Source organism: Euprymna scolopes, chromosome 35, assembly GCF_053919585.1.
Source record: "Euprymna scolopes isolate OS-2025 chromosome 35, ASM5391958v1, whole genome shotgun sequence".
Taxonomy (NCBI): domain Eukaryota; kingdom Metazoa; phylum Mollusca; class Cephalopoda; order Sepiida; family Sepiolidae; genus Euprymna; species Euprymna scolopes.
Window position 1 is genome coordinate 42,516,824 of NC_136516.1, and position 25,000 is coordinate 42,541,823.

Consider the following 25,000-nt stretch of genomic DNA (forward strand, 5'->3'; position numbering starts at 1 on the left):
AATCCGAGAGAACTTTGTCATTTACAGCCTTTTATGTGTTGCTGTAGATGGTCGTGTCATCAGCATAGATGTCAACGAATGATTTAAGTATGTGTTTAGGGAGGTCATTGATGTAGATCAGGAAGAGAGTTGGGCCCAGGATTGACCCCTGAGGGACTCCAGCATTTATATTGCAGGCCTCCGATTTTTGTCCATCTACCACTACTCTTATGAACCTATCGGAGAGAAATGATTTAATGATTGAGAAAACATTTCCAGTTATACCGTAGCTGGAAATCTTGTGAAGTAGACCCTTATTCCATACCTTGTTGAAGGCCTTTGATATGTCAAGAGCAATTGCGCTAGAAAGGAAGCCTTTGTCAAGAGATTCACTAATACTGTGGGATATAAACGTCAGCACATCTGCGGTAGATCTTGCAGAGCGGAAACCATATTGTGTGTCACTAAGAAGGTTATTCCTGCTGAGGTGGTTGACTATTTCTCTATTTAATATGGATTCCAGCAACTTACTCAACACACAGGAGACTTATTGGTCTGTACTGAGAGGGAGATGACTTATCACCTGAATTCTTAAATACAAGGCAAACTGATGAGGTCTTCCAGGGGGTCGGAAAGCACTTCTCCTTAAGGCAGCGCTTAAATAGTTTCGTAAGTATGGGAGCAAGTTCTGGTTGAAGCTTTTCTAACACTATAATTGGGATGCCATCAGGGCCAGTTGTTTTACTGGAATCTAGGTTTTTTATTAGTTTGGCGACCTCATGCACGGATACTTGTATGTTACCTAGCTTGTTCTGTGTTACAGGAGGAAATATGGGAAGTTGATGGCCTTCGTCGCATAGGGTAGAATTAGCTGCAAAGTTCTTTGCAAATAGTTTGGTCTTGTCTGACGCTGACGAGATGACCTCTGATCCATTGATAATGGTTGGGATAGAACGCACACTTCTGTTCAGGATCCTATTTGTTATTTGCCAAAACTGGTGGGATCCAAGCCGCTGATCAGCTACCTTAGATTTAACAGACTGGGCATATAGCTCTCTTGCATTTTTTATTACTCTTTTACAGTGGTTGCTGGCAGACCTGAAAGCAGCTTTAGTCTCAGTGCATCTATTATGTTGGTAGCTATGGAAAAAGTGATTTCTGTGCGCGATAGCAGCAGCACATTCTGAGGAGAACCATGGCTGGCTGTTAGGTTTTTGTTGGAATATTTTAGATGGTATGAATTGGTCTATGCCTACAATTAACCATTCGGTCAGATCTGATACTATAGAGGAAACTTCCTTTTTAAGCATGGAGTGCAGAGGTAAATCAGATATGAATGTACGGAAGCTATCCCAGTCAGCCATAGAGTATCGGTATACAGTACGGTGGAGCGGTACGTCTGGGGGCTTCTTACATTTCGTTTTTATGCATGCGAAATGACGTCACTGGTAAAGAAAAAAATCTATACAAAGGAAAAAGAGAACGATCGCAAGAGGGGCGTGGAGCACGGAACGAGATAACGTTCAAGATCTCGTGAGAGGCGTGAATAACGTTCGAGATCACGTCCGAGACATGGGTGACGTTACGGACGTAACAATGAGGAAATAAATATCGTTGTACAACAAAAAAAGTGAGTTCTTTTCTAACGTTATCCCTTTTGCGACTGAGAATTCAACGTGTTGATTCTTGGAAAATGTTACACTGACGTTGCCAAGGATTGAATGACGACCAATATATGTTCCACCGTCCCATACTTTTATTATCATTGAAATCAGTGAAATTGCCAATTGATCGCCTGCTCTAGTTAGGAACCTGCTACAGTATACTGGGAGGGGGCAGCTTGACATGCTTCCGTGCAGTGACTTAGTCCACAATACACTATAACCTACATTGCACTGTAGCGAATTTACTGTTTATTTTATAAATATTTTTTTATAATGACTTCATTGAAGTTTAAAATGCAAAAGTCAAGTATCATGGTTTAGTTTTGCTCTAAACAGAAACATTCATTTCGAACGCACTCCTGTCTCCTAAAAAAAAATCTGCAATTGGTTTATAGGCTGGGTCTTTCTGCTTGTGCGGTGATCAAATTCCTCAGATATAATTGTCATGTTAAGCTATATTAGATGTTACCTTCGGGTTAAAATCGGGCTTTTTTAATCAGATTTTTTCGATTATCGATTTTAGGTACTTATTCGGGGCATTCCTTTACAAAAATTTATCTAAGAACACTCTCAGACATATCAAGTACTTCTAATCTTATCTGGTCGGGCTGCTATCCCGTACAAATGTGACCCTGCGACTCTCTGTGACTCTCTCTCTCTCTCTCTCTCTCTCTCTCTCTCTCTAGATTTCCCTATCTTCCATCAGCTGCCTAAGATCTTCAGTATCATAGTTAGCGTCATGTGCAATTTGCTGGATGTACCTGGATCTAGGTCGTCCTATGCTCGTGCGCCCGTGTTATGGAGTTCACAGCAATACATTTCTCACTAGCTCTTGCTTGCTCTCCTTGATGAAAGTAGATATGGCAGGTAGGTTGCCATAAAGTTGCTGCTTTGTGGGATGATTTTGCCAAGATATATTTAACAAATAATTGAAAAAAAGCTAGACGGCACGTACACCCGCATGCTATGAACAGTGTTGAATATCAAGTACATTTGTGTGAAATTTTAAAATAATCGATCCAGTCGTTTCTGAGTCCATATGAAACGAACCCACACACAAACAGAGACAACGAGCCTTTTATATATAAATAGATGGGGATTTCCAACATTCGCCAATAAGTACCATTATGAAGATGCACCGAATGTTATTCCCATTACGTTTTAACCAATTTAAACGTAAACCTTTTTCAATCGCGTTTTGTCAAACTCGAGAATCTGTATAAGGTCATGAGTGCTTTGATTATAACTGCTAAATGAAAATCAGTTCCAACTGGCAGTCTTCTAGGGGTAAAGGTTCAATCCTTAGTTCAGGCGATACTAAAAATAGAATTACGAATTACTGAAGACTTCTACTCTGTCATGGCTGGCGGAACAAGAGCAAATTACTTTCATGGATTAAATAAAGGTGTCCGTTCGACATATAGATTCCCGAGTTCGATAATATACACCTGTAGAAGGTCAGAGGTTACATCAGCTTAGACATTGTGAGTATAAAGACCAAGATGAGAACAGTAGTCCGAACAAATTAAATAGTACATCCTCATCTCAAAACTGCAGTTCGAAAAATTGATGCCGTCTATTGTGAAGAAATACAGGGTGGCCAACTTAAAAAGATCCCGACCTCTCCAATCTTTCTCTTAACGACCAACTGACACCACAAGACAAAATGCAATTCTTTTTCCCACAAGATGGCGCTACACGCCACACGTTTCACAGATCACTGACACGAGTTCATGACATGTTTATGGAAGAGGGAACAATTAAAGTAGAAAGGAAAAATTGGGAAGATAGAAAAGAAAGTGGAAAAGAAGGAGCGGATACACAAATGACACGGAAATACATATACAGGGTGACCTACTTAAAAGTAGCCCGATCTCAAATCTTTTTCTAATCTTTTTTTTTTCTTAAAAGTAGCCCGATATCTCTAATTTTTCTCTTAACGACCATCTGACACCACAAGACAAAATGCAATTCTTTTTCCAACAAGATGGCGCTACATGCCATAAGTTTCACAGATCGCTAACGCGAGTTCATGACATGTTTACGGAAGAGGTAACAATAAGCAAAGGGTTATGGCCACCACGTTCCCCGGACTTGTTATCTTGTGGTTTTTATCTTTGGGGGACTTTAAAACAAACAAAAATTATGAAAATAATCATCACAATCTAGACCAACTAAAGGAGAACATTGCCAACACTAACAGGAGAATCACCAAAGAAGATCTACAAGCAGTATCTGCAAACGGTGTTAAACGTTCCCAAAAAATGCGTAGATGTTGACGGGGAGCACTTCCAGCATCTTTTATAACACTGCAGGTAATTTAAACAATTTTGATTTTCTTATTTGATGCATCAGCCGCGGGCTTTTCTTTTTAATACGCCACATAAATTGGGACCCCAAAGATGCCATCCATTGAATAGTTAATAAAATTCACAATCCTTTTTAGTAACGATGAAGAAAAAAAAGGCAGCCATGAGATACACCCCAATAATATAGAATAATCTAGGACGAATGTTACTACGATGTCTGTCCGTTAGTGTCACTCATTTTTTAAGTCAGAAAGTTGAGTTTAAGAAGGAAATAATTATTTAGTTGTTTAGTCGCTCTTTCCCGAGTAAATTTTCTCCGTATAAAATCCTTAACGGAACTCGGCGAACGTCCCCGTTATGTGATTTTTCTGCATGAAAATATGAGAAAAACTATAAAAATAATGAAGTCAGTCATTAATGAATAAGAAACAAAAAAGGAAATAGTTATTCACATTTTATATTTTTAACGATCATTTAAGTTTATTGTGGAATATTAAACAAGTAGGGAAAGATTTCACTGAGAGAGCATTACCAATACTATCAGGAGAATCACCAGATAAGATCTACAGGCAGTATCTTCAAACGTTGTTAAACGTGCTCAGAAATGAATGGATGTCAATGGGGAGCACTTCCAGCATCTTTTATAACACTACAATTAATTTAATCAATACTACAGGTAATTTAATCAATAAACGAAGAACGTTACTCCTCTCTACTACATTTTCTGGGCTACTTTTAATGGGCCACTCTGTAAAAACGCTTTTCCTTTTTTTCTTTCTTTTTTGTGATAAATGCTTTCAATTAATTTCGTGTTAGTGTCGTAATTTAAAATGTAATCGTGCTCGAAGTGATTCCCATTCAAGGTAATTGTTTTCCATGGAAAAAGTTGTTTTTTTTTTCCATCCAAACAACATATTTCCATTAGCCAAGGCAATTTAAAAAAAAAATCAGATAAATTACAAAGATACTGAATTTCTTTGCTTAAATTAAAATGGAAATAACATTTTTTTTTTTAAAATCTGCAAATATATACAAGTGTATACCGATATTGTCTGGAATCAATGAAGTCATTTTTTTAACAAAGGATGTTACTACTTATCAAGGCCCAAAGGCCCCTCGAGGATAAGGATTAATGAGTTTCAACTAGCCAGCGAATCGACACCGTGATGATCATAAATAGTAAAAATTTATAGGATTTAATTATTTAAGAGGGCGCGTCAATAAGAACTTGCTTACATTAAATATGATAATAAAAACATGTTATATTAATCTGAGACGCATCCCTGCGATATTGTGTTCCACAGACGGGCAGTTCTAGGAAAGAAACTTTGCTCATGGAATGTTCGTTTTGCTTAAGGCACATATAGAGTGTGAGGGAGATTAGAGACAGTGGTCGTAGCAGGACGAGTGTTTCGTGAGAATGTTTTACAGGGAGGACCAAATATTTCAGTTCAGTCGAGCACCTGTCATGAAAATAACGACAGAGCAGATAGAGATTCGTAACGTCTCTTCCGGGAGATAGAAGTTGCAGAAAGGAGAAAGCGACACTGTCCACTAGATTGCGAAGCAGGTTTTGTATCCTATCGGAGCAGGGGATATTACTCTGAACAGCTCCTCTCCAGATGTGGCAAAAACACTCCAGTACTCCTTGTACACATACCTACTACCATCAGGGAGCGATATTTACGTTTTATCGGTCACTGCCAGAGGAGCATGCATAAATTGGTGAGAAATGTATTGCTATGGACTCCACAGCAGGGGCGCACGAGCATAGTATGATCCACGTACATCCAGCAAATTGCACATGGTGCTAACTGCGATGCTGAAGATCTGAGGCAACTGATGGAAGACAGGGAAATCTGGAGAGAGAAAGGAGAGAGTCCCATTGGTCCGGGCAAGATGCTCGACCAGATAGATATACATAGATGTAGAGGGTTGGGTCAGGAGTTAAATCATATATATATATATATATATATGTGTGTGTGTGTGTGTGTGTGTGTGTGTGTGTGTGTGTGTGTGTGTGTGTGTGTGTGTGTGTTTATATGTATATATATATGTATATATATGTATGTATATATATGTATGTATATATATGTATATATATATATATATATATATATATATATGTATATGTTGATTTGCACAAATTGTGTTTGCTGAAGAAAGTTCAGAAGCTGCAAGTCAAAATATTCATAGTTCGAATACTGTGCTTATGTAAGTAATATTCGTATGTGTGTATTTGGCATTGGTATGTGCGTTGGTTTACCTTGTATTTTTCAGTGTGCGTTGGTTTACCTTGTATTTTTCAGTGTGCGTTGGTTTACCTTGTATTTTTCACTGTGCCTTGGTTTACCTTGTACTTTTCAGTGTGTATGAATGAATAGTAATTCGTTTCTGTTCGCTGACTTTTGTTAGAATATGCGAGGTGCCTTAAATAAGGTTCCAGACTTTTTTGTACAGGTATTTAAAATTGTCACCGACTCTTGAAAATTCAATATGTTATTGTTATCCATCTTATGAGATGACTAACCAATCTTTATGATTTCAGATTCAAATGAACAGCTACAGCAGGAATTGGAATACACCCTACTAAAACCTGATCGTCACGGCTGGTGAATTTCAAAAATGCAATATGAACTTGAGGACACTTTAAAAGAATGATATGGAGTAAAATTCTGTTTTAAAATTAGGGAAAATGCCACAGGAACGTATGGAATGCTTCAGACTGCTTTTGGATCATCTTGCATGAATCGAGCATCAGCTTTTGAGTGGCAAAAGAGATTCAAGGAAGGCAGGGAGTCTGTGAAGGATGATGGGAAGTGTGGGAGAAGTAAGTCAGAACACCAGAGTTGATAGGCCAAATAAAGAATTTCATGGATAAGGACCGCCGTGTGTTTATAGAGACAATAAGTGCAGAGGTTGATTTAAGTGTAGGAACTGTACACACAGTTATTTATGAGGAACTGAAGATGCAAAGGATGTGTCCAAAGTTTGTCCCAAAGATGCTACATTCTTGTCACAAACTATCTTACCAAGATGAGCATCAAGACAGTTTCTCGCCCTCCTTATAGTCCCGATTTTACTCCTTGTATGACACTATATCTCAGTGTCGCGGTTGCTTACACACTCTACAGCATGGCCGGGTGGTGATTTGGCCATAAGCGTAGAGAATACAAAGAAATTCCCTTTTTAGATCGATTCTTTTTCGGCCGGACGATATGGGGTGAGCACGCGTGTTTCTGTCTCACCGTGAACGAGGGGGGCACCCCCTTTCCATCAGCACTAGTTAGGACTATCTATGTAGCTCATTCTAATAATGTTTAAAGTTTAAGTATTAATTGCTTTTGATCCTTTTTGTAAAACATTGTAAAACATTGTAATATATTTATGTATAGAAATAAAATAGTTAAGATTTCTCATAAATATTACTATTGTGTCTGTTGTGTGTTTTATTGAGTCTGCCATGAATGGCTCCATCAAATAACGGAGTGGTCCGGAGGACGAAGAAAGAAAGTCCCAACCAGAATGCCACCAGGTTGAAGAGGTCATCTTGAGAAAATAAAGGAACCACACCCACATCCAACATCTCAGGTATGATTTCATTCTTACAGACCCTAACGACTGGCCATCTTCACATCTTCCCGAGACCGTTTCTAAGACAATTAGTGTAACACGTGACGCCAGTGACCGGCCGATAGTGTTATAAATGGTGCACTATGACCCGGACATATTATTTTCTAGCATGGAAATAATTTCGACCCTGCCAGGTTTAAACCGATTACGGCACTGTCTGTTATAAATGTTGTCTTCAGACGAAAGATTGACTCTAAAAAAAAAAATCCACGCATAACCAAAAATAATAACCACTAGACGAATAAAAAAAAAAGTAAGGTCCACGGTTTTTAAAAACTGAACGAACTGAATATTTCAGACACAAGTAAAAAAAAAAAAAGACTCTAGATGATAAACGAATACTTTAAGGCACTGTTTAAAAGAAATTTAAAAATAAAAAAAATGGCAGACCAATACACACGCGCACACAAACGCAAACAAAAAGAACGCACTAAAAAAGAATTTGAAGGGTAAATTGATTCAAAATGAATTTTCTATGATCTTTTAAGAAGATTATTTTTAATAATGAACTAAAGGCTTGGAATAATTTTTGAATTTCATTGTGAAAAATGGGTTGATTCGAAGTTTATGATGTTTTAAGAAGATTGCTTTTAATAATAAATGAATTACTTCGGAACGAAGTTAACTAACTTAAATTCGGAATTTTCTAATGGTCCTTTGGGAAGTAAAATTGATTTTAACGATGACCCAAATACTTGAAATAATTTTTAAATTTTGGAATGAAATTTTAATGATCTTTTGTAAAAAAAGTTGTTTTGAAAAAAAAAACACATACTTTTTAAATGTACCCTGAAATTTGGAAAAAGTTAATTATGAATGAAATAACTTGAAATGTGTTTGCATTGTGTATACAAATTCTAATTGTGACCGAGGTGCTCTGAAATGATTTTTTTAATGTTTTTTTAAGTAAACAAAACAAATTGTTAACACCTTATTTAATTGATTTGATGTATATTCGGATTTCTGAATCGTTTAATTTGTGAAAAGATTTTTCCCTAATTGAGTATTCCAACTCATGAAGGCTGAGTGCCCTTCTTTAATTAATTCTTTATATAATTAATAAATATTCCGTGGTGGATGTTTTCTATTAGTCGTTTGGCGGCAGACTCCTTGCTCTAACAGAATTAAATTGGATTAGGACTTTTGAAGACCGAGGTTTAACTAAATCCATATCGGTCGGCGTAATGAGGTCACGTAACCTGACTTATTATTAAAATACATTATACTGGTTGCTGAAGAGAGCGTAAATTCAGTTACTGAAACAATGTTAAAAGTTGATGTAGAATAAATTAAAAAACGTATAGGTCGGCGTGATGAACTCACGTAAACTCCGGCTTGGTTAAATATGTATAAGTCGGCGTGATGAATTAACGTAAACTCCGGCTTGATTAAAATATATTATACTGGTTGCTGAAGAGAGCGTAAATCCAGTAACTTAAATCATGAGGACCTGTGGGTGTAAGTTATATTATGCTCGGAGGTTGGAATTCCTACATCATTTTTTTTTTCACTGCCTCGATGGAGGGCGAGGATGATTACCCTCCCTGGTATAAATGAAGCAGTATACCAGTCCACCAGAAGCCTAGCGGAAAAAAATAAATTGCTTCACTGAGTTTCTGACGGAACGAAGAGCATGGGGACATTGATCGCTGGCGGCTGGTTGAAGCACCATCCACGGAAAATTAGGGACTTCTGAAATTTATGAATACTCATAGATTTCAGATTACATAGGGAGGGAGGTGGCACTTAATCTCAGTGCCGCGGTTGCTAACACACTCTACAGCATGGCCGGGCGGTGATTTGGTCATAAACGTAGAAATACAAAGAAATACAATTTCAGAATTCCCTTTCTAGATCGATTCTTTTTCGGCCGGACGACATGGGGTGAGCACGCGTGTTTCTGTCTCTCCGTGAACGAAGGGGGCACCTCCTTTACATCAGCACTAGTTAGGACTATCTATGTAGCTCAGTATAATAATTTTTAAAGTTAAAGTATTATTTGCTTTTGATCCCTTTTTGTAAAACATTGTAAAATATCGTAATATATTTATGTATAGAAATAAAATAGTTAACATTTCTCATAAATATTAAGATTGTATCGTGTTGTGTTTAATTGAGTCTGTCAGGAATGGTTCTATCAAACAACGGAGTGGTCCGGCGGACGAAGAAAGAAAAGTCCAACCAGAATGAAACCAGGTTGAGAAAATAAAGGAATCACATCGACATCCAACATCTCAAGTATGCTTTTCTTCTTACAGAACCTAATGACTGGCCATCTTCACATCTTCATGAGACCACTTCTAAGATATTTAGTGTACAAGTGAAGCCAGTCACACGCCAGTGACCGGCTGATCTTGTTATTCATGTGACTTTTGGTTATTCCTTAAGCTCAAGGAAAAACCTTAGAGGCTTTCGTTATGAGACAATTGAGGAGATAATTGAAAGAGGCTGTGACAAGGGTCATTGACACGTTCACACAAGAGGACTTCCATGGGGCTTTTCAGAGGTTGTTGGAACAGTACAACAAGTATATTGCAGCCGGATGAACTTACTGCGCAAGGAACTGAAGTTTCATGTGTGTACTATTAATAAAAATGCCCATATGGAAAAAAAAAAACGTGTGGAAACTTATTGAAAGCACTTCATACGAATGTGTGCGCGAGGTGAAGAAAGTTCATTTCACACTGTCTCCCAAAGCCATGGGGTGGGGATGAGTAATATTCTTGGGTTCTGTCATGTAGGTGCGGCCGGCGCACGAATTCTGATGAAAACGGATTTTGTTGACGAGGTCTAATAGAAGTTTTAACTTCGCATTGTCTTATTATTTTCGTATATATGTGTTACTTTTTGTAGTCTGAAGCAATTTTCTTTGGATGGAAAGACTTTGAGTAAACACCTTCCTGTGAAAACTTACTTGCTTTGGGATTGACGAAGAAAGCAAATTCAAACGAAAAAGAAAGGGTGTAGCATTTGCTTTTTAGCGTTAAAATCAGTAATCACCTGAAGAAGACCAAAGGATAAGTCGGCCGAAACGTGGTGAAGCAACAACTATGAAGATGAGGATAACAGTCCGCAAAAAAAAAAATAATAATAGATAAATAAATACATCATGGAGATTTGTTTTACAAAAAAAAAAGACCAAAAATGAAAAAATTATTTATAAAAAAAAATATTAACATCTTTTAAATGGATTCCATTTTCAGCTTCACATATTCGCACCCTTTTCAAACATTATCCATTCAAGATTTCAAGATCTCTCGATTACGACTTAATTCCATAGCTTTATTTCCCGTGTTTTTTCTTCAATTCCGGTCAAATTTCAAGTTTGTTGACGAAAGCTCTTTTCTTTCAGATTCATATGCAGGAAAAACATTCCAGAAACCATTTTAAAAGTGTTATTTTTAATAAGTAAATTATTTCTTCATTTTTTTCTGATGCAAACAGAACTGCATTGTTTTCGTCATATCATATTAAAATCCATTGATGGAAAATAAATTTATTCAAGTTTAAATCTCTCGGTGAATTCTTCCTGACTTCTTGAAAACATACATAACCACACACTCTCTCCTCCTCTCTCTTTCTCGCTCTCAATATATATATATATATATATATATAAAGCTGAACGCGCGTGTGTGTGTGTGTGTGTGTGTGTGTGGTCACGAATAGGCTCCTATATGGTTGACTATTTAAAAACATGATTACATATAATGATAGATGTATCGAGGATCAGGAATGGGTATGTTTGATCTGGCAGAACGGTGATTCAGAAAAATTGTGGGAGCTGCGTTCGCGCCTGGCCCACAAAGTATGGAAATAAAAAAAAAATGAAAAAAAAAAAACGTTTACAAGAGTTTTTGATATAGTTTTACATAAGAATATTTTGATAAGTATGTTTCAACTTAAATAGGGATGGTATAATAAAATTGTGGGGTCTGCGTTCGCGCCTGTACTCCATGGAAATATGGCACAAACTTTAACAAAGACTTTTCATATCTATTTGCGTAAGTATACTTTGATAATTATGTTTCAGGTTGAAGAAATATGGTATAATAAAATTATTGGGTGTTCGTTCGCGCCTGACCTCCATAGAATGTAAATATGTCACAAAGTTTAACAAGGTTTTTAAAAGGGGTGAGAGTCCACAATAACACCTTAACTTTAATCTTAATTCACGTTAGCTTTTATTTATTTTTTTTAGTTGAATCATATTGTGTCGAATAAATTCACCTCATAAATTCACGTTCTTATTAAAGTGAAAGCCAAAAAAAAAGTTGAAACTTTAGACAATTCCCGACACAAATTTTTCATAACTCTATTTTTTTCCTTCTCCACTTGCACGTGGCACTCTTTCGAAAATATATAAATAGATAAATAATAAAAAATAAGAACGTTACTTGTTATCATGTCAAAAGAAGGAAAAAAATCCTGCTCACGTGATTACGTGTCTTTTTAAAAACATTTACATAACCTTTTTATTTGTATTTATATATCTGTTTAAGCTTTTTTTGTCAATGTACTAGAAGGAATTCAGTTGATTACAACCCTTTCTGCGTGTTCTTTACATTACAATAGTTCAACCCTGAATCCGACGGCGCAATACTACACCGTTCAATACTGTAAAACTGAAACGAAGCTGTTCTGCTTGAAAAGGGTGCTATTTTCTTCTTATTCCTATTTATATCGATTCTTTGCTTTAAAAAACTAAAGTAATATGCAGTACTGTTTCGCTGTACGACAGCTCATCAGTGCAGCTAGACCAACAACTCCCTCAAGCCAGGATTTAAATTCGACCGCCTCGGCGACAGTCAGCGCTCTTCACTATTACGCTATTTGATTGCTGCTGAGATGGGCATGCAAAATTACAATGTTAAACATTTTTCAAACGATCTAAGTTCAATTTGTTTGCACACACACACACACACACACACACACACACATATATATATATATATATATATATATATATATATATATATATATATATATATATATATATATATATATATAGGGTGACACTAAAAAAACGAGGTCCCAAATCTAATTAGGCCTCGTTTCTTAGTGTTTTGACTATTTCTCTATTTAATATGGATTCCGGCAACTTACTCATGACACACAGGAGACTTATTGGTCTGTACTGAGAGGGAGATGAATTCTTAAATACAGGGCATACTGATGAGGTTTTCCAGGGTGTTGGAAAGCACTTCTCCTTAAGGCAACGCTTAAACAGTTTCGTAAGTATGGGAGCAAGTTCTGGTTGAAGCTTTTTTAACACTATAATTGGGATGCCGTCAGAGCCAGTTGCTTTACTGGAATCAAGGTTCTTGATTAGCTTGGCGACCTCATGCACAGATATTTGTATGTTACCTAGCGTGTTCTGTGTTATAGGAGGAAATATGGGAAGTTGATGGCCTTTGTCGCATAGGGTAGAATTAGCTGCAAAGTTCTTTGCAAATAGTTTGGTCTTGTCTGACGCTGACGAGATGATCTCTGATCCATTGATAATGGTTGGGATAGAATGCACACTTCTGTTCAGGATCCTATTTGTTATTTGCCAAAACTGGTGGGAACCAAGCCGCTGCTCAGCTACTTTGGATTTAACCGACTGAGCATATAGCTCTCTTGCATTTTTCATTATTTTTTACAGTGGTTGCTGGTCTCAGTGCATCTATAATGTTGGTTAGGTTTTTGTTGGAATTTTTTAGATGGTAGGAATCGGTTTATGCCTACAATTAACCATTCGGTCAGGTATGATATAATAGAGGACGCGTGCTTTTTAAACATGGAATGCAAAGGTAGATCAGATATGACTGTACGGAAGCTATCCCAGTCAGCCATAGAGTATCGATATACAGTACGGTGGAGGGGTACGTCTGGGGACTTATTACATTTCATTTTTATCTTAACTGATACGACGGAGTGGTTGGAGGATCCTAGAGGAGAAAGAACGGAACATGAACATAGCTCAGGGGAAGTAGAGAGAAAAGGGTCTAGAAGGCTTGCATACTGACCAGTAGTATTGGGCACACGAGTGGGCTCGCAAATAATCTGAGTGGGGTCATAAGCAATGGCAAAATCATGACAGAACCTCCCCTCATCGTCTGTCTTATTTGAGTGGGTCAGCCATTCCATTTTATGGACGCTGAAGTCACCACAGATGTGAATGTTAGCCGAGGGATGTACAGACAGGATGTGGTCTATTTTTTCAGATATACTCTTAAAGATAGTAACTCCGCTGTTATGGGGCCGATAGAGGGCAAATATAAATGCAATGGTGTAAGCAAGTGCAACCCGGAAGAACATATCAGTTAAATTAGGATCTTCTCTAGAGATATCCCTGCCACACGGGAAGCCATCTTTAATGTAGGCATATATTCCATGCCCATGGCGGTCTTGGGGGTCAGATTTAGCTGTTAAGTTAGAGTATCCGTTAATTATGAACTCATCTAGGGAAGTGGTCGGCCCTATTCCAGTTTCGCTTAGAAAGAATATGTCCGGTTTCGTCTCCTGTAATTGGGTTTCAACCTCTGGAAGGTTGGAACGTAGACTCCTGATGTTGGAGAAGGAGACATAGTAGTAGGGGTCTAAGTTGAAGATGGGGTTCCAGATTTATTCGAGTTTTTTTTTTCTGGAGATATTTCATGTTGAGGTTTTGGGAATTGTGAAACAGGTCGGCATACTTGGTTAGAGCAGGATAGAGAGAGAATGTAAGAGAGAAAAGGATAGGAATTTTTTTACGTGTCTGAGTGAGTGGCACTCATCTGATAAGACGTTGCAATTATCATGTATGTATGTATGTATGTATGTATGTATACACACACATTTATATGCGTGTGTGTCTGTGTGTCTGCGTGTATGTGTATTCGAATCAAAAAAGTGATAATTTCACTTAAACTCAAGCAAAAGAAATCGGTTTATCTGAAATTATTCTGTATTGATTCGTTTAATAACTGTAACATGTTTTTAAATTAAAAAAATTAATCCTGCCAAAAAATTAACTTTTTCGCGAATCTCTACAAACCAATATTTAGTTTTAAATTGCGTCTCAGAAGAGAAAAAAATAAAATAAATTAATTGCAAGAATGTATTTTAACCAAAAGCTTAAGAGATTAACCTGTGAAAAATAAATAAATTCGTTTCAATTTATTGTAAACGGTTTTTGGCTGCGACTTGGCATCTCTGTAAGAGGCTTTGTCCGTTTGGTGATTCGTCTGGCACACTCCTTTAACACACACACACACACACACACACATATATATATGTGTGTGTGTGTGTGTGTGTGTGTGTGTGTGTGTGTGTGTGTGTGTGTGTGTGTGTGCGGCAAAAAGAAAGTACGCATGTAATTTTTCCCAAAACTGCAAATTTAAGCTAAATTTAATGTAACTGTTTAAATAAACTATACCTCATTTGATTAATCCTTTAATTCTTCTATAATTTTACCTGTTCATATTTGATTTTTAATTGAAATATTCTAGTGGTCACGCCAATTTAAAAAACTAACTTCAAATTGAGGAGGCAAAAAGAAAGTCCGCAGCAACAAATTCGCTTAAACCCAGCTTAAATTATCGCCCCTAAATCAATTTTAAATATCCACTATCAGGTAACAAAACATTTCTAATCGTAATTGTTGTTATTCCAGGTTATACAACGTAACATTTAGTCCATATGCCACGACTTTCTATATAGCAATAACATACTGAATTTTCAAGAGACTATGACAATTTTAAATGCCTGTACAAAAAAAATGTCTGGAAACTTATTGAAGGCACGTCGTAAAAGTCGATTATTATTATTATTATTTATTGATTATTATTTATTTGGTTGATTGGTTATTGATGCAAAAATCATGCTAAGTTTAATAAGTAAAGTGCATTTAATGAATAATTATAATAATAGTTAATGAATGTTGAAGTAAGAACGGTAACACAAACAAGAATGTTAGAACATAAACAATGGAGATATGATTTAAGTAATGGCATCACGTGATTATCTTAGTGACGTGTACTATGACGTCATTTAGAAGGGGAAAAGTAATTAGAGTCAGACGAAGTCTAGAGAGGGACAGAAACGGTTGACAGATGGTGATGGCTCCGAATAGAGGGGGTCTGGAATGGCGATAGTCAGAATCATCGTTGCAACTTTTCAAAAAAGAAAAAAAAAACACTCAGGAATAAAAAGTTACCGAAAATAAAGCTCGATGCTCTGTCGTTCTTGGGGAGAATTTCTATTAGAGTTTTTCCATCAAGATAAGACCAAAGATGAACCAGATATGTTTCCCGGTTGGCGAGATGTTGAAACTCCAAATAAGTTTTATTCGTCCTTTGTGTTATTTATTTATGTGTATTAGTGTTCCGTTATAAACTGTACAGGATGTCCAAGAATTCGCTGAAAGGTTCAAAATCTGTATTACTTTACCGTTAATGCTTATTTTTTTTCATCTACAGGGTGGTCAAAAAGTCAGGTAACATTTTAAAGAAAAACGATATTAGCAATACACGTATATTTAAGTACCATACATTGAAATATAAAATGAAACAAACATGAAATATGTTTATTTTGTTAATTGTCGTCCATTTCTCTCTATCAATCGCTGGAAGCGATTAACCACTGATTGTGTAACACGTGTAATCATGTCAGCTGATATCCGCGCAATCTCCTCTTTAATAAATAACTTTAAAGACGCTATTGTACCAGGCTTCTTGCCATAAACGCTATCCTTTACATAGCCCCAAAGCCAGAAATCAGGAGGGGTAGTTTATATATTACACTCAAATATTTAAACAAATAATATTAAACGAATAGAAATTATAATGGATCATATTGTTTTTTTCTACCTTTAACATGTTACCTGACTTTTTGACCACCCTGTATTTCAGATATTTTACAGATAATATTTCGGAAATTAATTATCTATAAGTATAACATTGAACAAAGTACGCAAGTTGTAAAATTATTTTACCAAATCGCAATCCAGAGATTCTGCAATCTGTCATGAATAATGTTTTGGAAAGAGCACAAATATGCGATGCTGAAAGTGGGCAACAGTTAAAAGAGAACATTTTTCATAAATAAAGTTTGTTTGACTTTTGTATTTTTTTTATTTGTAATTCACAACGTCTTAGTCAAATTTTGTTAAAATTACAGAAAAATATAATCAAAACTAAAGAATCTATTTAAGTTCAAAATCCATCAGTGACTTTTTGGACACTCTTTATTTCAATGTATAGAAGGTCCAAAAAGTTATTGAAGGGTTGAAAATCTTTGTCATTTTACCATTAATTAATTTATCATTAATTAATTTATCATTAATTAATTTATCATTAATTAATTTATCATTAATTAATTTATCATTAATTAATGATTACTTTTTTTCTATTTAAGATATTTTACAGATAATATTTTGGAAATTAATTTTGAATAAGTATAGCACTGAACAACAGCACATACAGCGAAAGAGGTAATCTCCAAAAATACCGTTAGGGCTTACAACATGGCCGCCAGAAGAGTCAACAAAAAACTGCGAATAAAATATATAAAACTCGTAATTTCTGTTTTTAAAGTGGGTTGTCAATTTTCTTTATGAAATATACTTCCAAAATAAACTATTACAGTCGTTTAAAACATAATAGAAGTATTATTTTTTATTTTTTAAAAACAATGTTTACAAAATGTCTACGCACGTTCGTAGACATTTTGTAAACATTGTTTTTAAAAAATAAAAAATAATACTTCCATTATGTTTTAAACGACTGTAATAGTTTATTTTGGAAGTATATTTCATAAAGAAAATTGACAACCCACTTTAAAAACAGAAATTACGAGTTTTATATATTTTATTCGCAGTTTTTTGTTGACTCTTCTGGCGGCCATGTTGTAAGCCCTAACGGTATTTTTGGAGATTACCCGAAAGACACCATGGAGCTTCTCAGGCAATGCTTTCGCGACAATATTATCTCTCGCTATGGCAATGTCAAATGTCCACCCCGTTACCCTGACTTGACTAGCCTCGACTTTTTCTTGTGGGGATATCTTAAAGAAAGAGTCTATGTTAACAAACCCTAAACCTTGCAAGAATTGAAGGAAAACATCAGGAACAAGGAATAAGGGAATTAAATCGCAATCCAGAGATTCTGCAATCTGTCATGAATAATGTTTTGGAAAGAGCACAAATATGCGAAGTTGAAAATGGGTGACATCTAACATGTATCATTTCTCATAAATAAAGTTTGTTTGAATTTTTCACTTTTGTTTGTTTTTTTTAAATTACCAATGTCTTAATCAAATTGTGTTAAAATTGCAGAAAGATATCACCAAAAATAAAGAGTCTATTTAAGTACAAACCCCTTCAGTGACTTTTTGGACAGCCTGTACATACTTACGCAACGGACTTTAGTTAGACGGACATAGATACACGTATATATACACGTATATGCACTCACATACAATCTCATCATGAGACGATAACAGAATCTCATAAATATATAGACGAATTATATCCCCTCTGTTATAACAGAACCCCCTACACAACATTCGGTTAGAGTTAGAGTTAGGGTTAGGATTAGGTTAGAGTTCGGGTTAGGGTTCGGCCTGATGAATGGTTCAGTCCTAAGAGGTTTATCCTGACAGGCTTTACCTTCTTCTTCTTCTTCTTCTTCTTCTTCTTCTTCTTCTTCTTCTTGTACCACGATTTGCACCTTTCCTTCTCCTCTTTTCCTTGTACTGGACGGATTCCGGGTTCGAATGACGGTGGTTCTTGGGCACATCATTTTTTTAACCTCAGTGTTGTTCCGTTCCGCTACAATATGGTAATCAATCTACAGAATTTTCTACGTTTAATTCTCGTGACGATTCGTCAGGCTATATACATTTTTTACGGGGAGGGGGAGGCACATAGAATATGACGGATAAAACTGCCATACCCACGTTCACACATTGCAGACACGAGGAAAAAACGAATTTTCACATAACCACGGTAACGGTTGAAGCCTTAGAGAATGACCTCCTGTCTGTAGTGGAATAGACGCGCAAATGCATAACATTTAATGCTGCTCACACGAAGCATCATCATCATCTCTCTTTCTCGCCATGCAACGCATATCTCCAACTGTCGCTGGCCAACTTTCATTCCCATAGATCATCAACCTGCATACACATGTGAGTTTGAGGTGAATACATTTGCTGATGACACCACACTCTATAGCAGACATGAGGGGAAAAGCGACTATACTCATATGCAAGGCAATAGCTGAAACGTTAGAAAAATGATCTTCAGTCTGTAGTGAAATGGGGGTAACAGAACGCGGACGCGCGTATGACAGCAGCAGAAGCTGTATGCAAATGACCAAGCTGTGTGCGAGGTGACGTCACAGCAAGGAAGAAGGAAAGAAAATATTATAAAAGAGAGCGATAGACGTGTTATATGAGGTAGCTGAGAGCGACAGGATAAGACGTGTTCTAAATATGCAAACAGACAAAGACAGAGTACCACGTGTTCGATACGGCAGGTTTGTTAAGAAAATTGGAGTACGGGAAAAATTTTGAACAAGAGACAAAGCGTTATTCTGGAAAGTACATGTAAATAAATGTCTGTTGTTTCACTGAAAAAAAAAAGTGAGTCGAGTTCTTTCCCTGTTTTTGTTTCCTTTCGACTATCTGCATACAACGTGTGGGTCTCAAGTGTGAACATGCAATGACAACGTTACATGAGGACGGAAATGGACTTAATGCTACTAAAGCGAAACTGCTTTCTTTTAACAATTACAATAAACTTTCTCAACCGTTGATTGTCATGACTAATAATACACTACATGAGAAATCTTTGTTCAAACTCCTCGGCTTGACAGTCAAAGGCACCATGAATTAGAACAAATACATTGAAAAGAAAGTGGGCTCCCTCTACCGTGCTAGAAAATTGCCCACACCTAGCAGTATCGTTGCCACATCTGGGCTGGTGCATCTACTCACTCGCTTTTATACAGGGTCCAAAAAGAGTCTTCAAACTGATAAGTCTTGCAATATCAACCAAGCCCCAACTCCTGTCCCATCACCTCGATTTTGGGTCTCTCTGCCTGTTTTACAAGTACTTTAATGAAATGTGCCCTGATGAACTCGTAGCACTTGTGTCCCGCGACGTAAATAACCCCGACGAATCCGTCTATAACAGAGTGTGAACGTGCGTATAGTAGTTTTACCTGTCATATTCTGTGTGCCTCTCACCGCGCCACAAAAAAAATGTATATAGCCTGACGAATCACGAGAATGAAACTCAGAAAATTCTGTAGATTGATTGCCATATTGTAGCAGAGCGGAACAATACTGAGGTTATGAAATGATGTGCACAAGAATCACTGTCATTCGAACTCGGAAACCGTCCAGTACAAGGAAAAGAGGGTCAGGAAAGATGCAAATCGTGGTACTGTCGCAATTAAAAGTTTGTATATAAGGAGCTTTTGTTTTGTTTTGTTTTGTTTTGTTTTTGTGGGGGAGGTGAGAGGGTCGGAATGTAATCGTTATTTTGTGACGACGACGACGAAGAAGAAGAAGAAGAAGAAGAAGAAGAAGAAGAAGAAGAAGAAGAATTTAGAACTCAAGAAAAGATTGCTTTCGCAATCGGAGTTATTTTTTATACGCGTTAGTACGAACGACATATTTATTTTTAAATTTTATTCAACGAGTTAAAACATTCATTTCAACACTTCAAATATACATTTACATAACCTTCAACTTGGCTCTTCTCACGCATTGAGCACTGTTAAAGTAAATACTAAAAATCGATACATAAAATATTATATATCTTTTTTTTATACCCCCGACTAAACCGACAAGCAGTAAAGTCCTATCCTTTCAGTGTTTAGGTCCCTAGATGTCGGAACGCCTTCTACTCTAACGTTTCTTTCCTCAGACTGCTTAACTTTGGAACTCCCTTCTTATTTCCTGCTTCCTTGACTGTACTGACCTGCAAAAGTTTTAATGTAATATGAACAGACATATCGCTGCTCAACTCCCTACATTATACCCCTGTAAATATGATCCCAAATAGTAACCCCTCACGTCCAAGTGGCATATGACTTGTTTGGGATGAACGAGAGCTGGATAATCGTATGAGGCTCACTTATCGGGGAATACCAACGTTACTACTCGTGTATTTATTGTAAACTCGAAATCACTAGTGGCCTTGTCCCGAAGTTTCTGGCAAGAAGGTTAATAATATGCCTGGTCCTAGCCCTGTTGCGGTGTGAATTAGATAAATAACCACTCGTTGTACGAACACATTGTCTATAAGGATAAACGAAAAACTTTCCTGATCGGAAGTAAATATTCCAAGACGGTCCAGACTTCAGTGTCTTTAAGTACACTCGCTTCTACAAACTCAATTGCACGCAAAATAGACTGAAGCACAAATAGGATTAGGTTGTCATGCGCAGTCTGACTATTATTTCACACTGTAATTTCTCACTTCCGGTATAAAGTAAACGAAAAAAAAAATTGTTCTTCTCTCTGGTAACTTGTCTACGAAATTTTCCGCAAAGAGAAGAATTAGTTAAAAATAAAAAAATAAAATAAAATAAAAAGCTCTAACGCGTTCAAGGAGACCGCGTTTGAAACCAGACAAAGTTAGTTTTTGTATTTCTTTAATTTAAAAAAAAAATGAATAATTACGCGAAAGAAAGCGAAAAATTAAAACAAGAAACGACATTTTTACGAGACGTCCATTTAATCTACGCGTTTTGCGATGTAAATATTATTTTATACGTAAGCGTGACTGACCAACTAGCGGAACCGTTGTAGATACGTAAGATGTTATTCATGTGATATTTCAAGCTTAAGTTTTTACATATCGTCGGATAATATCGATTGATGGACTGACACAACTATAAAAGTTATTTTTTAACACGAATTAGAACAGATACTTTGAGAACATTGCCAAGGCTGCTGCAAAGAAACTGGACTCTCTCCAACGTGCTAAAACGTTACTTATACCTGAGAGTATCCTGTACCTCTACGAAGCCACCATTCGTTAATTTATGGAGTATTGTTGTCACACTTGGGCTGGTACATCTGCTACTAGTCTCTCACTTTTAGACAGGGTTCAAAAGCGAGTCGCCAACCTAATAGGTCTCACATTGTCGTCTAGGCTCCAACCTCTATCCCATCGACGAAATAGTGTATCCCTCTGTCTGTTTTACACGTATTTGATGGCTAGGTGCTCCGACGAACTACAAGCCCTTGTACCCCCTCTACGTAAATACCCTCCGACAAGCAGCAAAATCGCACCCCTACAGAGTAGAGATCCCTAGATGCCAAAAAGTCTTCTACTCTAATATTTTCGTCTCTAAGACTGCTAGATTTTGGAATTCCCTTCCTGATTCCAGCTTCACTGACTGTACTGACATGCAGAAGTTCAAGTATAATGTAAACAAATATTTTGTTGCTCAACTCCCTACATTGTATTCCTGTGAATTATGTCCCACATAGTAGCCCACTACATCAAAGTGGTATTGTCCCTTGTTTGAGGTGAAAATGCTAAAAAAAATGTGTTTTTAAACTTAGGAACGACACACTGTGGAATATCCTATCAGGTTGACAAGAAAGTTAACTTTTAAATTCAGATGAACATATGTCACCTCAAATAAAAATTTATTGATTGAAATAATCACCACCAGAATCAACACACTTTTGCCAATGCAAAACAAGTGTATTTATGCCAGTAACGTCAAAATCTTGCGTTCTGGTGGCGATGAAGTCGCTGAAGGAGTTTTCGAAATCTCTTAGGTTTTTTTAAGTATTTCCCACGTATTAAGTGTTCGAGATGTTTGAAAAGGTGATAGTCGGTAGGTGAGAGGTCTGGAGAGTATAGCGAATGAGGCAGTATATAATAAATCGCGATTTCACTTAATGCCTTAACTAGCAAATTCTAGCATTGCTACAAATATAATTTGCTGATTTCTTTATGTCCTCTGATGAGAAGAATAACAAGAATAGCATTCTTTAAAACTCCACGAAATAAAGACTTTGTAAATTGTTTTTTGGAGTATTCAGTCAAACAATAAATTTGATTGTAAATTTCAATTTACAGTTTTAATTTTCTTTCACTTATAATAAGCTCTACTCTCTATTGCGTATTGAGCTTTTTATACGGTTGGGATTAAATTTTCTATATATAAATACTGGTATTTATATTAGATTGAAGTTTACCATTGCGTATATCAGGTAAGCACTACATCACTTTTTTCATATATATATATATATATATATATATATATATATATATATATATATATATATATATATATACACATATATATATACACACATATATATATACAAATATATATACACACACATATATATATACAAATATATATACACATATATATACACATATATATATCCACATATATATACACATATATATATACATATATATACATATATATACATATATATATACTTATATATATACATATATATACATATATATACATATATATATATACATATATATATATATATACATATATATATACATATATATATACACAGATATATACATATATATATGCATATATATATATACATATATATATACATACATATATATACATACATATATATACATATATATATACATATATATATATATATATGTGTGGGGGGGGGGAGGAATATGCTTATTAAACTATATATTTCACCTTTTATTCGTACCAATCCTTCAATTTATAGACACCGATGACAGAAATTCTATATTCCAAATTTCAAGATATTGTCAATCTTACCGTTTATTTCTTTCAGTAAGTTAAAATGTTCAATTCTTGACAGCACCTGTTTCGGAGCATCGAATCATTATTGTGTCGGTTTTTTAATATATTCTGCCCTCTCATCAGAAGAATATGAACTCAACAATTAAAAAAAAAAAGCAGATCATGAGTACAAAACGTTCATTTATTTTCTTTTAAAGTTGATGAGTTCCTATTTTTCTGATGAGTGAGGGCAGAATAAATTTAAAAAAAAAACGACATAATAATTATATGAATGATTCTGCGTTACGAAACTTGTGCTGTCAAAAATTGAATATTTAAACATGCTGAAAGAAATAAACTGTAAGATGGACCACATCATGAAATTTAGAATATAGACTTTTTGTTATATATATATATATATATATATATATATATATATATATATATATATTCGATACGTCAGTAGAGCTACGTAGTAAATTTGAAAATATATATATATATGAAAAACTTACTATATATATATATATATATATATATATATATATATATATATATATATGCGTGTGTGTGTTACAGAATATCAGATAAAGATCGTTTTCAAAACCAAAGCCTCTGTTTCCGTGGAGACAGATATAAACAGAGGCTGAAGAGAGTCCGACATATTCAATTAAGTATAGGTCTCATTCGTTTTGATTTGAAACCGACGGTACCACTGCTTTTCTGATCTTTTGTAATATATATATATATATATATATATATATATATATATATATATATATATATGATGATTTCCACAAACAACGTTGCAGTTCACAAGAGCTATGACAGCCAACAAACCGGAAGTCCAAGGCTCGAGTTTTTCCCTCATTTAGGCTCATCAATTAGACATATCCGAACTTTAGGATTCTAAACCCGAGCTTCTTGCATTATATATATATATATATATATATATATATATATATATATATATATATATGTATATATATATATATATATAGTTTGTCACAAAACTCAGTACACTTCTCACATTTCTGCAGATATTTAAGTATATCTCTTCCTCGAATAACACTGACAAAATGACACTTTCACACAATGAAATGTAGTTTGTGTGCAGCTTACATAACAAAATAATTTAATTTCCTATGAAAATAACTCAAAATATAACCATTAAAAGATAAACACCTGCCAACAAAAGTGAGTACACTTCTTAGGATAAGTTGCTAATATTAACATACATTATGTCAATTTTCAATATTTTGTGTGGCCAACATCATTCCTTTACTTTCCTATACATGGAGCTTACCAAAGCGTCACAGATAGCCACTGGAATGCTCTTCCACTCCGCCATGGCAATGTCACAGAGTTGGCAGATATTTGAGACTTTGTGGATCTCCACCTTCTGCTTGAGGATCTCCCAGAGATGTTCTATTGGGTTCAAGTATGGAAACGTGCTTGGCTAGTCTATCACCTTTAACCTCAGCCTCTTCAGTAAAGTAGTGGTCGTCTTGGAGGTGTGCATGGGGTCATTGTCATGCCGAAACATTGCTCTGTAACTCAGTTTCTGGAGGGTTGGGTCCATGCTTTGCTGCAGTATTTCACAGTATATGTTAAAGTTCATGTTTCCCTCAATGAAATGTAACTCTCAAACACTTAGAACACTCATGCAGCCCGAGACTAT